At 40.8% G+C, this 16,480-nt stretch overlaps 1 protein-coding gene across 5 annotated transcripts in view; it reads right to left on the bottom strand.

Annotated features, from left to right (window-relative positions):
• Positions 1–16,480, bottom strand: part of BCL9 (BCL9 transcription coactivator) — a 90,372-nt gene that overhangs the window by 59,855 nt on the left and 14,037 nt on the right. The window contains exon 1 of one of the 5 annotated variants that reach the window (XM_017875172.1): positions 14,116–14,131. The exons of the other annotated variants lie outside the window; for them this stretch is intronic. The gene's annotated coding sequence lies outside the window, so the exon portion shown is untranslated. Of the gene's footprint in view, positions 1–14,115; positions 14,132–16,480 lie in introns of those variants that run through there. 5 annotated transcript variants of the gene reach the window in all.

Consider the following 16,480-nt stretch of genomic DNA (forward strand, 5'->3'; position numbering starts at 1 on the left):
AGGAAGGAAGGAAGGAAGGAAGGAAGGAAGGAAGGAAAGGAAGGAAAGGAATACATTTGGAGACATTTTTAAGGTAAAGGCGATAAATCCACATGAATATTTAGATGTAGAAATTAAGGAAGAGAAAAAATTTGATGAGGCCCCTTAGGGGACTGGATGAAAGGTTAGATATTATTTAGGAAAGGGAATACAGGAGAAAATTCAGGCTTTTTCGATGAAAGTGAATGTATTTTGTTTTGCTCAAGGTGCCCATGGAAGATCAAGTTTGGGGTGTCCATGGGTAACTGAAAATGTGTCTGGAACTCAGGAGAGAAGTAAAAGTATTAAAGAAATAATATAGATGGATGGTTTTGAAGCCATGGGAAACCCTAGGGAAAGTAAAGGAAACACTGATTAGAAAATCAGTCTATGGGTCTGGCGTGGTGACTCACACCTGTAATCCCAGCACTTTGGGAGTCTGAGGCAAGCAGATCACCTGAAGTTGGGAGTTCAAGACTAGCCTGACCAATATGGCAAAACCCTATCTCTACTAAAAATACAGAATTAGCTGAGCATGGTAACGCGTGCCTGTAATCCCAGCTACTCAGGAGGCTGAGGCAGGAGAATCACTTGAACCAAGGAGGTAGAGGTTGCAGTGAGCCGAGATCGCGTCATTGCACTCCAACTTGGGCAACAAGAGCAAAATTCCGTCTCAAAAAAAGAAAATCAGTCAACGGGCTGGGTGTGGTGGCTCACGCCTGTAATCCCAGCACTTTGGGCCAAGGCAGGCAGGTCACCTGAGGTCGGGAGTTCAAGACCAGCCTGACCAACATGGAGAAACCCCATCTCTACTAAAAGTACAAAATTAGCCGGGCGTGGTGGCGCATGCCTGTAATCCCAGCTACTCAGGAGGCTGAGGCAGAAGAATCACTTGAACCCGGGAGGCAGAGGTTTCGATGAGCCAAGATGGTGCCATTGCACGCCAGCCTGTGTAACAAGAGTGAAATTCCATCTCAAAAAAAAGAAAATCAGTCAATAATTTTGTGTTAGGAAGAGTGGGAATGGGGGGCAAAGGGATAGGATGAGGAACAGAAAAGCAAAAGGCAGAGAGTGTAAATAGATAAGAATTTGAAAATATAATTTTTGCCCCAAAGATGATGATACTGCAAAGCTTCCACCTACCCCGCTTCATAGAAACTGCTTTCGCCAAGGTCACAAATGGCTTCAAATTGTCAAATCCAGAAGGCGCCTTCCTGCCTACATCTTGCCCAACCTCTTTGTGGGATTTGGACTATTGACTCCTTAATGCTTCCTGAAGTTCTCTTCCTGACATGGCTTCTGTGACACCATCTTTCTCCTTTTCCTTAGTTATTTCTTCCACCTTTTCATTAAATATCGGGGATCTCCAGAGTCCCATCCCAAGACTTTCTCTTTCCATTCATCATGTTCCTTCTAGGTGATTTTCCATAGTTTCAATTGCTGCTTACAAACAGATGGCTCTCAAACCAATAACACTAGCTCAGACATCCTGTTAAACACAATATTTAACACAGAGAAAATAAGCAGTAAATGTCTGACAAAACTAACTAGAGTTCTAGCTAGATTTTTCCAACCACAAGCTCCGTTAGACATCACCATCAGGATGTACCACAGAGTCTTTATATTCAACATAAATAGAACTAATCTTCTCCTGTGCCTGATTCTTCTTTTTTAACTCCTTTTTTTCCCTTCAGAAAATGGCCTCTTTAATATTCAGATGCCTAGGCCAGAAACCTGATTCATCTTAGACTCTTTCTACTCCTTCACTCCTACATTATCCTGCAGATTCTATCTCCAAAATGTTCTAAATACATCCCTTCCTCCTCTTTCTCACTGCCATAGGCCATCACCTTTCACCTGTTTTCACTACGACAGTCTGCTAGTATCTCCATCTCCAGTCTTGCTGTGTTCCGAAGTACTATAGAATGATTTCTTTTTTTTTTTTTTTTTTTTTTTTTTTTTTGAGAGGGAGTCTCACTCTGTTATCCAGGCTGGAGTGCAGTGGCAAGATCTTGGCTCACCTCAACCTCCGTCTCCCGGGTTCAAGCAATTCTCCCACCTCAGCCCCCTGTGTAGCTAGGATTACAGGCACATGCCACCAGACTTGGCTAATTTTATTTTTTATTTTTTATTTTTTTTGTATTTTAGTAGAGACAGGGTTTCACCATGTTGCCCAGGCTGGTCTTGAACTCCTGAGCTCAGGTGATCCACCCTCGTCAGCTTCCCAAAGTGCCGGGATTACAGGCGTGAGCCACTGCACCCAGCCAAGTTTAAATTTCTTATCATGAGACAGACCCTTCCTCTTCTGGCCCTTTGCTCATTTCCTTTTACTCTCTCCAAAAGAATCTTTTCAAGCAAATACTTATTTATTAAAAAGGCTTTTAGTTCTTTAATAGCTCCATGACCTTGCACATTCCCTCTTTCTCTCTGCCCTTCTTCTACTTGACTCCTTTGTCCATTTGTTCACCCAGATACCTCCTCCAGACCTGTAGAGCTCATTCTAAGAGTTTTTGTCCTTCTCCTGCTTCCACCAGCAACCTGTTGGTTAGATCCTTCTTCCTCCAGGTTTCCATAAATAATTTTTGTCACTTTATATTGGACTGTTTATTCATCAATACTCTATACAGTGTGCTCCCTGAAGGGAAGACATTTATCTTATGATTTCTAGAGATACCTAGCACTTGGCAGAATGGTAGGTACTCAGGGAATGACTGACTGAATTAATGAATGAATGAGAATGGTAGGAGAAACAAGATAGACATACACTCATGAGAAAAATGAAAGAACCTATATAATGACACATTTAAAGAAATGTATACATTTAAAGAAATGTATTCCTTCTTTTGGAATGCCCAATGCCCTGAGGCTAGACACAGCTGACTGTTTTTCAAAGATGGCCTCACGTCTTACTATCTAACTTACCATATCTTTTAGGAAGATCTGTAGGGACGGAGGGAAGCAGATAAGAGAAGGAGATAGTTAATAGTCCTCTTGAATCAGCTCTCTTATTTCATCTAACCCCTTTCTACATTTGAAAAGAGAAAAAAAAAATCCCCTCAGTAGGTGTACAGAAATCGCAAAATATTAATTCTTGTTCTGTTGGATCCAAGTGAAATGACTAAGAAACTTGTTTTTTTGTTTGTTTGTTTCTTTTTTGCTTTTTCTTTCAACAAGCTTTCTATTTGAACAGTGCCCAACTATGAAATTTAATGATAGAAGGAATTTAAGCCTTCAGTTAGAATACATTGTGATTCCTTCTAACTCAGAAACTTTGTAATTCCATGAAGCAGAGCATTCTAGGTTGTATCAGTCAACAGGGCACTTATTAGGAAGAATTTGCTGTTAGATTTTAAAGCCTCTCAAGGCTATAGAACTGCATTTCTTAGGAGGTGATCTGACCACAATGCTTCCCCCTAAAGTGCTTCAGTCCTATGACAGCCTACTGGGATAAGTAACAAGGCTAGGACTTTTTTGAGAATAAGAGGGTAGCTTGGACATTTCTGAAAGGAAGAGGCATTGATTACAGAGGTAGGTGAGATCATTAGCATTTCTAAAGCTTGATATGCAAGGGCTTCCATAAGAAAGGAGTTAGCATGCTTTGTCACAGAGAGATGCAGCTATATGAGGTTTGCTAGTGTTGTGTGTGCATGTGAGTTGCAGAGCAGTAAGGCACACACTTTCAAGGTGTGATTGTTAGAGCTGCAATGGAATATAAAATTTGAAATAGATAGCCAGCAATGGAGCAGAAAGGCAGTCAGACCTGCTGGGTCACTAGCAATGCCACCCTGGAAGTAGATAAGGGGATCTGCACATTAGAAGGAAGGAGAGATTGGTTCCTGGCAGTGGGAGGGGGAAGGGGCGGGCTCCTAAGACAAGAACGGTTTTAAGCTTCATTGTGCAGAACACTACTTGCTTTCACGTCTTGTGGTCTCATTATTTCCCCACGTATTTTCCTTCAACAGAGTTAGGCATTATTCTCCTTGAGGGTCAGTTACATGCCAAATTTGATGCTTTAAAGATACTGAATTTTGTGCCATTAATTGTTGAGCATACCTTTTTCATAAATGAAATATTTTATTCTTGCTTTTACTTGACTTAAAAATAAATGACTGGGTTCCATTTTGTCTTTCCCTCCCAAATTTCCTCTAGGGATATACCAAGTATGTGTGGAAATGTCAACTCAAATAGAATATTTTGGAAATAAGTTATCTACAATTGTAAAAAGCAGGCCAGAGTAGCATTCTCTTCCTATACTTGCTGATGATGTTACTATTGCAATAGTATCAATAATCTCCATTAAGGAGATTTAAACAAACCAAAAATTCTCTTCTGAAAAAATTTCACTTGATTTCCTCAACTCTGTACAGTCCATGAATTCACTCGTACAAGAAAACATCACCAAAGCCAATGGGTTTGTATAATCCACTTGTTGAAACTGTGTGTGTCAGGTGAAGGAGGGTTGGGAAAGGGTTGCTTTTCTTAGAAAACAAGAAATTAATCAAATAATACATAATCCCTTCACTAAGTAAAATAAAACTGTAAACAGATAATATCAGTATTGGAGTGAAACTCCTTACCCACATTGGAAGAGGCTCTTGTCCTCCTATTAAGCTTCCCAACCACCCAGACTCTATTTCCCACAGGGCCCAATTTAATGCTTTTTTTCTAGCTTCCGTACAAGATTAGTTAGTAAACGGTGCCTGATGCAATAACTTTACATATTCAGACTCTTTCTGTGATTAGCTTCCACCTAGCATTCCCTTATCACCCCAAATGTGAGTATCTTAAACATAAACAAACACTCACAGTTCATGCTTTACACAACGGCCAACGAAACTTTAGCTTTATGGCCAACGACTTTCTTTTTTTTCTTTGTGAGATGGAGTCTCCCTGTCACCCAGGCTGGAGTGCAGTGGCACGATCTCGGTTCACTGCAAACTCCACCTCCCAGGTTCACATCATTCTCCTGCCTCAACCTCCCAAGTACCTGGGACTACAGGCGCCCACCACCATGCCTGGCTAATTTTTTATATTTTTAGTAGAGATAGGGTTTCACCGTGTTAGCCAGGATGGTCTTGATCTCCTGACCTCGTGATCCACCTGCCTCAGCCTCCCAAAGTGCTGGGATTACAGGCGTGAGCCACCGCGCCCAGCCGTGGCCGGCCCATGACTTTCATAGTCTCCTTCCAAGGCCCTGTGTCTAAGTAATTTTGAATATTATTTTCTTCAAGGGGATCCCCTGAATTGAGGAAGCTTCAGGCTCCACAAAACCTAGACCCACTCCTGCCTAAACATATATTTTGTTCTCAGGTACCCAGCTAACCTCTTTGCCAGTGGGGCCCCAACATTCAATTTTCACCTGAAGAATGGACCTCTATTGGAGAAATAGAGCAACTACACGGTGAAGTTTTTGGCATATTTCCTGCCTCAACTGTGGTGCTGGTTGGTGGAAATGCTTTTCCACCAACCAGCTCCTCTGTCTTGATGCTAAATGTCTTCATGATAAATGTTACAAATATCCCCCTCCCCCACCAACTTTACGACTGTTAGGTACACTGTACCCTTGATTATGGACTCTCAATGAAGATTAATCAATGGGAAAATAATTGTAAGAAACAGTAGTTTGGGGTTCTGGCAACAAGAAGATGGGAAATGCAAGTCTTGTGTTGATTATCTAGAAAAGGGCTGGCCTCTGGTAAGAGGACGGGGGTGGAAGTGGGTAGATCTGGAAGGGAGGGAAATAAACATCTACCAGGTACCTACTATGTCCCAAGAGCTATGTCAAATATCTACTGGGCACCTACAACACACCAATATCTACATTGCATGCAATCCTGGGAGACAACAATCTCCATTCCAAATTCTCTAGAAGTTTGCTTGAAGATCCAATATTTCATAGTTTAAATGAGTGTGTAAAGAAGTAAGGCCTATCCCAAGGGATTTGAGCTGGGTCTGGGGAATTCTGAATCACAGATTACTCTAGCTCCCAAAGCAGCCATCCTTCTAAGACACTTGTAATTGAACAGAAGTAGAGCTGGAAAGGTGTGCTATCCAACTTTCAGCATATCTTCACTGTGACATAACGAGCACTCACCAACAGCACTTGGCCAGGCAAGAGGAAGAATGCACACTGATAACAGCTAGCAACTTGTAAGTTCTGTCTCAGGTATATTTTCTTCTGAGATGGAAGGTATTAGCAGTTCTGAAAAAGGAATGTAAGCCTCCTCTATTACTCATGTATATGTAGTTACATTGTGGAAATAGTAGTGGAAATCCATTGAAGAGTTGCATGGGCTTGAGCGAGTGATTTCACCTCTTTGAGCTTACATTTTCTCATGTATAAAATTAAAAGGTTAGAGTAGAGGATGGCTAATAGCCTGTAGATTCTTGACAGTCTGTGATGCAGTCATTGGCAAGTACACTGAGTTATTAACTAAAGAATAACTAGCTTGGTTTTATCATGGCTAAAGATGGGAGAGAAAGCATTAAAAAAATGGAATTCAAGAGAATCAACAACAGCGTTGTCCACTAGAACATTCTGCAGAGATGGAAATGTTCTCTATCTGCACTGCCCAATATGGTAGCCACTAGTTACGTGTGGCTATTGAGTACTTGAAATTAGGTTAGTGTGACTAAAGAGCTGAATTTTAAAGTTTTTATTTATTAATTTAAATTTAAATGGCCACATACGGGTAGCGGTTGCCATATTGGACCAGGTAGATATTAACTTTATGTAAGCCAGACTTCAGGTATAAAGATAAAAGAACAAGGGAGTGGTTTGAGAACTGTTTCAACAGAAGAATAAAGGAAGGCACAGGTTTAATTTAGGCAATTCACAAATAGAGCACATTTATTCTTTTAAACCTTCTAAAAAGAAGGATAGACTCTCACTTTATAATGCAGGCAATGATAATAGTACCTTACAGTTGTACATAACTTTACGTTCTCCAAAAGTTCTTCACAGCTGTAGTTTGATCCTCAGAACAGCTCTCAGGATGTAGAAGAGAAGAAATATTTTCTCATTTTACAGATGAGGAAATTGAGACCCAGACGTTTTCCCTAAGGTCTCAGACTTCAAACATAATAAAGCTGTAATTTGAACCAATCACTTCAGACTTTATTTTTCCAGTTCCTTTCACAGACAGTACAACCTCCAATCCTTCACCTTGCCTGACTTCAACATGGAAATGGTAACAATTAATAAAATACTAAATATAATAATAGGAAAGATGAGAAAATGCCAGGGGCTCAATAATCCACCGCCTAGATAATCAAACCCTGACCGAATCAAGAGCTACTTGTGTCTGTTATGAGAAACGGAAAGGAGCAAAAACTTATTTTCCCACAATGTGCCAGGTGTTTTACAGATTGTACTCAACAGAACAATCCTACAAGAAAGCATTCGTAGCATCATTTTATCATTGAGGAAGTTACTAGTCTGAGATCACACGCCTATAGAATGGCACAACGGGGATTCTGTTCTATAGCTTCTGGCTGTTTTCAAGTCACATCCACATGCAAAGGAAGTGAAGGTTCCCACCCTTTCACCCCAACTCCTCCTAGAATGCTGCAAAGTCGTTAACAAGCCAGCTTTGGAGTCACCCAGAATGAACCTGAACCTCAGATCTCACACTGTTCAAAGGATTTAATGTTTCTGAGTCTCAATTTCCTCAACTGCAATATTGGAGAATCATTTTACCCATTTTCAGGATTATGAAGTAAATTAATGTGTGACAACAGTTAGCACAGTGCTCGGTACGAGTGTGTAATGAGTAGTAGCTGTTAATATTTTACATTATGAAAGTGCTGCCGACTCTATAGGCAATTCTAAAATAGAAATTCCAAAATTGACTTCAGACGTGGTAGCATTTCTGCCAAAGTCTACCAAGTAGATGATGTCAGGACACTCACTTGGACACTGAAGATTAGGTCAGTTGGATATCACATATTTTCAAACAGTCATTGATAGGATCGGTGGCTATGGCAGAAGCACTGCAGTGATGCCTTTGTTCAAAAAGGCCCACAAATTGTCATTCCTTCCCCTGATTTTTCATCTCCTGAAAGCAGATGTCAAATCTAGCCCTCTCTTGAGTCCTAACCCCATGTATCTAGGTCCTTGTTGCCCATGTCTACCTAAATGTTGTTATACCTGCATGAGAAGCCAGCATTCCCTTAACAGAACCCACTCATTTATTCGTCCATTCGATGACTATGTATGTGTATGTGCTAGGCTCGGTTCTAATAAACAGGGCACGGCAATGAACAAGACACATTCTAGGGGCTTACTTTTGGGGAAGAGGAGCTCACATAAACAGAGTAAACAAAGAAGATCATTTCAGATTTTAGTAAGTGCTGTGAAGAATAAAAAGCAGGACCATGGGATAAAGAGTGACTGTGAACGAAGAGTAAGAGAATTAATTGGTTAGGAACGGCTCTCTGAAGAGGTGACATTTAAGCTAAGGCCTGACTGACAAGAAGGGGCCAACCATGTGAAGATCTGGGGACAGAGTGTTCTGGGCAGAGGTTACAGTGAAGGCAAAGGCCCTGAGGCAGAAATGAACTCAGTGCGTTTGAGGAACTGAAAAAAGACCAGTGTGGCTAAAGCTAAACCAAAGGAGAGCGTTTTAAGAGATGAGGTCAGGGAAAAGCAGGGACCAGATCATGTAGGGCTTCCACCACGCCATGGTAAGGGGTTCGGATTTTATTCTAAATGCAGTGGAAAGCCATTTTGATATTAAGTGGGGCAGCAATGAGATTTGGTTTGCCTTTTAAAAAGATTACTTCTAATCCTGCCACCCCCCGTCCATGCTCCTAAGTATAAATGTGCAAGTGCATGCACCCACTTTCTATTAAGAGCATCATTATTTTGCCAGTTAGGTAGTCACATGTGAGTCTCCTCCTGCCTCTATTCAGTCTATTCCCAAATCCCATCAAGTCAGCCTCAATAGTGTTTATGAAGCTCAACTCCCCTTTGCATTTCTATTGCCATCATTCTATTTCAAGTCCTCATCATTTCTCCCTAGAATTACTTCAGTAACTCTCAAACTAGTCTTCTGATCCTTCTGCAATCCAACCTCTGCACTACTGTCAGATTATGTCTCTGAAAAATAAAGGCCTACATATGTCACTCCTGCTCAAGAACGTTTAATGGCTCCCCATTATCCAAGAAACGAAATTGTAATTTTCTAACCCACTGTTTAAGATCCTCTACCAGGTATCTTTATTTATTTATTTATTTATTTATTTATTTATTTAGAGACGGAATTTCGCTCTTGTTGTCCAGTCTGGAGTGCAATGGTACGATCTTGGCTCACTGCAACCTCCACCTCCTGAGTTCAAGCGATTCTCCTGCCTCAGCCTCCCCAGTATCTGGGATTACAGGCATGCGCCACCACTCCCGGCTAATTTTGTATTTTTAGTAGAGACAGGGCTTCTCCATGTTGGTCAGGCTGGTCTTGAACTCCCAACCTCAGGTGATCTGCCCACCTCAGCCTCCCAACGTGCTGGGATTACAGGCATGAGGCACCATGCCTGGCCTCTCCCAGGTATCTTGAACTGCTCTTCTTTCCTCTCCACATTTGCCTATATTTATCCTATGTTCTGGCCAAACTGGTTTACTTCCTCTTCTCGGAACATGACTCTTTTTATTTATGCCATTTTCTGGGTCTCAATTGACATCTCCTCCAATAACATCTGTTGAGCTCCTATACTAGTCAGTCCCTAGAGAGTCAAATGATACCATCTCCATGACACTCTCTCTGCTCTTTCTGACTAGATGTGAACCTCCCACAGGATTTCAGCTGAAACTTTCTAAGGCGTTTATTATATTCTTTGTATTACAGTTATCTGTATACATGTCTTACTCCCCTATTATATTATTAGCTCCTTAAGGGTGGGGACTGATTCTTCTTCATTTTTTATGCCTATTAAGTTCCTAGCAGAGAACATGATGTGAAGGAGGTCCTTGATAAATATTTGTTGAAGAATGAATGAACAAATGAAGAAATAGACAAATAGACCCTAAAATTCATCTTTGAGCTGCATCACTCAATAAGATGATTTTAGAAAAATTATGAATAATCATAAGAGGGAATGAAAAGGGTCTAGCCCTTTAATCTTCACAATGGCGTTGAAGGGCCCCTGGGAAACACAAATAAGCCTGGAAATAGGTTTCCATTGTTTTACGGAATGGATGTCAGAAAAGGTCACTTGGGAGTTGCTGAAAATTATGCACTGTGTTAATAGTGCCCTAGGACATAGATTCCATGTCTGTGCCTCCCCGCTATCCATGGTCCTTCAATCCCCATGGTGGGTTTATGGGAAATAATGTAAAACCATCTCCCTTAGCAATTAATTTTGAGTTGAGCAGTTCCTTTTCAGAAAGAAAGATAAAAGTTTCAGTTAATTTCCTAATTCTTTGCTGTACTATATTAGCATTCCAGAAAGACTAAAGTGTGTGTTGGGGTTTACCTCAATCAATTGCATTGGTGAGTTCATTTATCTTAAGTGACTTTGCTTTGGAACAATGACAGTGAATGAACCTCCTCATGGAGCAAAGACTTCTGTTTATGTAGCAAATGGGCATAATATTTGCTTGGAAAGCAATGAGGCAACTTTTCCTCACTCACTATCTTTTGCCTCAGGCACTGACCTTGACTCTCTTTATGCGTAAGAGGATACCTAGGTGTCCCTGTTGTTATTTAAATTACACATATTGTTAGTACATTGTAAACCATCTGTTATTAATTATGGCTGAGAATCATGAAACTCCATGAAGTAAGGATGCCTTGTTTTTATTACTTTAAAAAAATTATTTATGTATATATTTATTTTTATAAAGATGAGGTCTCACTACGTTGCCAGGACTGGTCTTAAACTCCTAGGCTCAAGTCATCCCCCCAAAGCCCCTTAGCCTCCCAAAATGCTGGGATTACAGGAGTGAGCCACCGCTTCTGGCCTTATTCGTTTTTTGTTTCTTGTTTTTTTGAGACGAAGTCTTGCTCTTGCCCCCAGGCTGGAGTGGGATGGCGTGATCTTCACTTCACTTACTGCAACCTCCGCCTCCCGAGTTCAATCGATTCTCCTGCCTTGGCGCCCCCCCACTCCCCCGCCCCCCAAGTAGCTGGGATTACAGGCGCCCGCCACCAAGCCGGGCTAATTTTCATAGAGGGAGGGTTTCACCATGTTGGCCAGGCTGGTCTAGAACTCCTGACCTCAGGTGATCCACCTGCCTCGTCCTCCCAAAGTGCTGGGATTACAGGTGTGAGCCACCGCGCCTGGCCTCGCCTTATTCTTTTTTAATAGTTAAAAAGACTTCTCCTGAAAGATTAAGGAATCCACCAAAGATCCGTCCCTCAGTGAGAGACAGAAGGATGGCATTGGACACTCACCTTGGGCTACTGCTCCTCATGAATTTCGTCTATCCCACACACCTTGCCTACTAACAAGCTTGATAGCAGCTGTGGTCTGAATAGCACAAGTGTTTCTCTGCATTATTTACGTTCTTTTTCTGTTCTGTTCTTTTAACTTTACAACAGTCTGTACTTATTCTGAAATACGAAGTCCTCTTAGCATGTCCTAGAGGAAGAGAGTGAAAGCAAGGCTTTCGAACTCTGGTTTCCAAGACTTTAGGTAACCAGCGTTTTACTAAGCTTCTTAAAGTCTCTGTTTTCTCTGGGTCTTAGTTCCCGGCCTTCAGGACCCAACAACTGTTCCATTGCTCAGACAGCCCAGAAAAGAATCTTCTTTTTCAAATGTTATTTTTCTATCTGTTTCTAAAAGAAGTCAGTGGGGAAGGTAAGGGTGTGAGTACTGTCCTTAGAGAGGAATGAGGTATTTACTCTCCTGCTTATGGTTCTCTGAAGGAAGAAGGAAGAGAGTACATTTCTATTATAACATTTGGCTCCTTGGGGTCAAAAGCACTCTCTTGTAGTCCAGGAAAATTAGGTAAAAATACCATCTCTGCATTTCATCAAGGTAATTCACAATGGGTACAACCACGACAGAGAAGAAGGGACATGAAAGCTTGGGTGCAAATCCTGGTTCTGCTTTTATCAAACAGGGAAATTCTGGGCAAACTGCTTCACCTATCTGTAGTTTGGCTTGCCTAACCTAAACAGGAACAAAAGTACTTGGTACATGAAATTTTGCAGTTTAAGTGGAATGGCACATACAAAGCAACTGCTATTTTTATAGACAAGATAAAGAAATACAAGCTGATGACAGAGGAATCTGATGGGTTGGTAATAGAACAATGAAAAGATTTCTTACAGCCTCCCAAAGAGCTCTGTCTTTGAGCCTGTCCTACTCAATTTACATAGCAATGATTTGGCTAAAACTATAGAAAATACTTTTAAAAATCTCATTTGAGGATGTTACAAAATTAGGAGATCACTGACTTTCCTGGTAAAGAAGAAAAAAATTAGGAGAGATGATCATCAAATGACGACAAAAAAAAAAAAAAAGAAAGAAAGAAAGAAAAAAAATCTTGAAAATACCAATTCTAACAAGACAAATTCCAAATTTCAAAAGTGATAAAAGCAAAAATAATTTAAGCCCCACATAAAAATTACAGAAGTCCAAGTTGCCTACGTAGAAGCATGTGTTTAAAAGGAGGAGGAGAAAAGGTGAGAGTAAAGGAGATGAAGTAGGGGGAGGAAGATTTTATACTTATGTGATGAGGTGCTGAAAAAATCAAATGCACTCTCAGGCTGCACCCAGAGAAGTGTGGCCTAAAGCAAGGGAGGTGATAGTTCACCTACTCCTTGTAGAGACCTGCAATCAACTTTGAATGCCTCTGTTTAAAAGGACTACAAACAAACTGAGGTGCATTCAGTATAGTAACTGGAGAGAAAGAGAGATTTCTATATCATGTCCTATAAGGAACTCAGAATGTTCCACCAGAAGAAAAGTCTTCAGGAGACTCTCACACCTGTTTTCAAATACAGGAAGGGCCATGTCATGGTAAGATGGGTAAGGCTCACTCTCCATGTCTCCACAGATAGAACTAGGACCAACAAGTAGATAAAAGCAAAGCCCACTTGTGCTTCCACAGAGCGTGTGTGCTTCCTTGGGGTTGGTGGGGGCAGCAGGCATTATCAGACACCAGAGGGAGACCAGAACAAGGAATGCAAGATCTCCTTCTACTCTTAGAAATCCATGGCAGCCATTGACTCCAGAGCCATCCACAGTTTTCTCTGAGGAAAGGTCTTTGGGAGAGAAGTTCAAAGATAAGTGCTTTTGGTGGGATACCATGCATTTATTTATGTAGCTCTGAGTTCTGGGCAAGTGCTGATTTCAATCAGCAGCATGGTACTAAGGACAACTTACTGGATTTTGAGACAGACTAATCTGGGTCAAACCCCAGCTCTGACACTTACATGCTATTTGACTTTAGGCAAATTACTTGACTTCTCCAAGCCTCACTTTCTTCATCTACCCATATTATCACTTAGTTTAAGGGTTGTTGGGAGAAATAAATGGCATACCACATCTCACTGATTCTAAGATGCACATTTTTTAACATTGATGGTATGTATGGTATACATACAGTTTGATTGGGTATGGTTTTTTTTTCTTTCATAGTGGCACATAAACTAATGTGGGTCTTACAAAAATCAATGGCAACTTATATTCAAAGGAATATGGCGACATATATTAAATAATTAGCATAATGGCTGACAACCAATGAGTACTCAGTACAATGTTAATTTCATCCTTCCTTTTTTAGACAACTGTTTCACAACCTCTTGAGGAACAGGGAGGTCCTAAATAATTAATAATTGGAAGGAGCCTACAGATTTCCAATATGGAAAATTAATGAGAAAGTTTGCACCCACCAGATCCTATGGAAGATTATTTCTATTCTACACATGCATATATAAAATATACATGTATATATTTTTTTCTCATCCCATTTCCTATGGTAGGGTAAATATTCTACAACTTTCCAACTCTGCTTGCTCAGTATATTTTAGTTCAATGTGAAATTCATCCATTGAGCACAAAGCTAAATGTGTTTGCCTGCTTTATCTTAGAAAAGAGGATATCCCTGCGATCACCAAGCCTCAACCCCTATCTTCCAAACCAGTCACTTACCACAGAATGTCTTTGTCAAGTTGAATATCCTTCATATCCGACTTCTTTCCTCTACTGGTGCTCAATACAAGATGCTTTACTTTGTCACAAGAAGCATATAATAAACTCAAAGCTGCAAGGATATATCTGTAAGGGAAATTTTTTCTTTATCTGGCTGGCCTTGAACATAATCATCAGAAAGACTTTCTGTGCTCAGATATTATGGTTGCAAATGAAGATTTTTTTCCCTCACATAAGAACATATCTAATCCACTATATAAAATGTTATCAAGCAAGTTGTGTCACTGTTATTTTGTGCTAGTGAGTTACCCAGGTTAATTATATATTACTACAAAGTCATCTTCTTTATAGCTGCCTTACATTTTAAAACTATTTAACGGTATATATCATCTTGTCCTGCAATATTAGAATTTCGTTTGCTAGATCTGTCTCTGTCTCTCTCCCCCTTGTTCAACTTCTAGACAGTGGATTGCTGCTTGGTACCCCTGCCTGAGGATGTGCAGTGGCAAAGCCAAGCTTTGTTTTTTTAGTATGGTCAATTAGCTAGTCAGTCAATGGTCACTGAGGGCCCACTGTATACCCATCACTGCTATAGGTTCTGAGACTAACTAGAAAGATACAAGCTAGACCTTCAAGGCATTCATCTATGGCAAAGACATGAAACAGATGTCATATTGAGCAGGAGCTGTCTCAAGTGACCAATACTTAAGTGATTAATCTGTGGTCTCCATTCACTCCTTAAATGTAAAGATGGCCAGGTGCAGTGGCTCACACCAGTAATCCCAGCACTTTGGGAGGTCAAGGTGGGAGGATCACTTGAGCCCAAGAGTTCAGGACCAGCCTGGGCAACATAATGAGACCCTGTCTCTACAAACAAATTTAAAAATTAGCTAGGCGTGGTGATGCACTCCTGTAGTTTCAGCTACTCAGGCTGAGGTGGGAAAACTGCTTAAGCCTGAGAAGTCAAAGTTGCAGTGACTGTGATTGTACCACTGAATTCCAGCCTGGGCGACAAAGGGAGACTCCGTCTCAAAAAATATATAAATAAATAAATAAAGAAATAAATAAGGCTGGAAGCAGTGGCTCACGCCTGTAATCCCAGCACTTTGGGAGGCCGAGGCGGGCAGATCATGAGGTCAGGAGCTCGAGACCAGCCTAGCCGATATAGTGAAATCCAGTCTCTACTAAAAGATACAAAAAAAAAAAAAAAAAAAAGTCAGGCATGGTGGCGGGCACCTGTAATCCCAGCTACTCGGGAGGCCGAGGCAGGAGAATTGCTTGAACCCTGGAGGCAGAGATTGCAGTGAGCCAAGATGGAGCCATTGCACTCCAGCCCAGACAACACTGTGAGACTCCGTCTCAAAATAAATAAGTAAATAAATAAATAAATGTAAAGACATAAGGCCTTCAATCTGCTGAGCCTCACTGCTAGTAGCAGGCTACTCTAGGACACCTTCATGCCCTTGCTCCCACCAGTGGAGCTGTCTGCTCACCAAGAGTCAGTGTTTGTTCCCAAGCCTATCTGTGCTAGTTCTTCCTATGATTGTAATTACATAATTTAATTAAACTTACTTAAAGTGATGAAATATGAGTGCAAAAAAGATGTTGTTTCTGTAAGATCTAAGGTGAATGTTTAGAAAAGGCTTTAAAAATGAGTTACTAAAAAATGTGCTGTCAACTTAGGCATGAGAGAGCCAACCATAAAACATCATTAAATCTGGAAAATCTGATTGCCTCACAAATATCTTTAAGATCTTGCTCCACGTTAAAGAACCCGGGACACAAAATGATTGGGAAAGCCTCAGGGGTGTGACTTCTGTAAGAAACAAGACTCAGAAGTCTAATAGGAAGCCTTCAACTCCAAAGATCGTGCCTTGGCTCAACATCAAAAACCTGAGGCATGTTTTAAGTTAAAATAAAAGCTTAAAGTATGATTCCATCATTTTGTATGATTCCTGCCTTAACTAACTTGTTCAACTAAATCGCTAATTATTAATTGAATCGGGCATGAGGGTTTCTACTGTTGTTAACCAAATAATACGTTAAAAGTTGCAATACAGGATGCGAAGGCACACAAGATGATCTCTTACAGGGGAAGAGAGGGCTTAGGACAGCCTCCGTGGGGGCAGGTGAGTCCTGAGTTGGGTGCCAAAGTATAGAGTAGGAGGTCCTAGGGAAATAAGGAAAGCCAGTCACTTCCCAGGGTAGAAATCAGTATAGTCATATGACTCAGTTTTCTAGACTTCGTAAACCAACCCAGAGGCATGATAGCGTAAGTTTGACTCTTTAGTCTGCCATTACTGTGTGTTCTTAAACAAGTCTTCTATGTCTCAGGGTCTGCATCTGAAAGATGAGGATAATAGCA

Source organism: Rhinopithecus bieti, unplaced genomic scaffold, assembly GCF_001698545.2.
Source record: "Rhinopithecus bieti isolate Rb0 unplaced genomic scaffold, ASM169854v2 scaffold_1234, whole genome shotgun sequence".
Classification (NCBI taxonomy): Eukaryota; Metazoa; Chordata; class Mammalia; order Primates; family Cercopithecidae; genus Rhinopithecus; species Rhinopithecus bieti.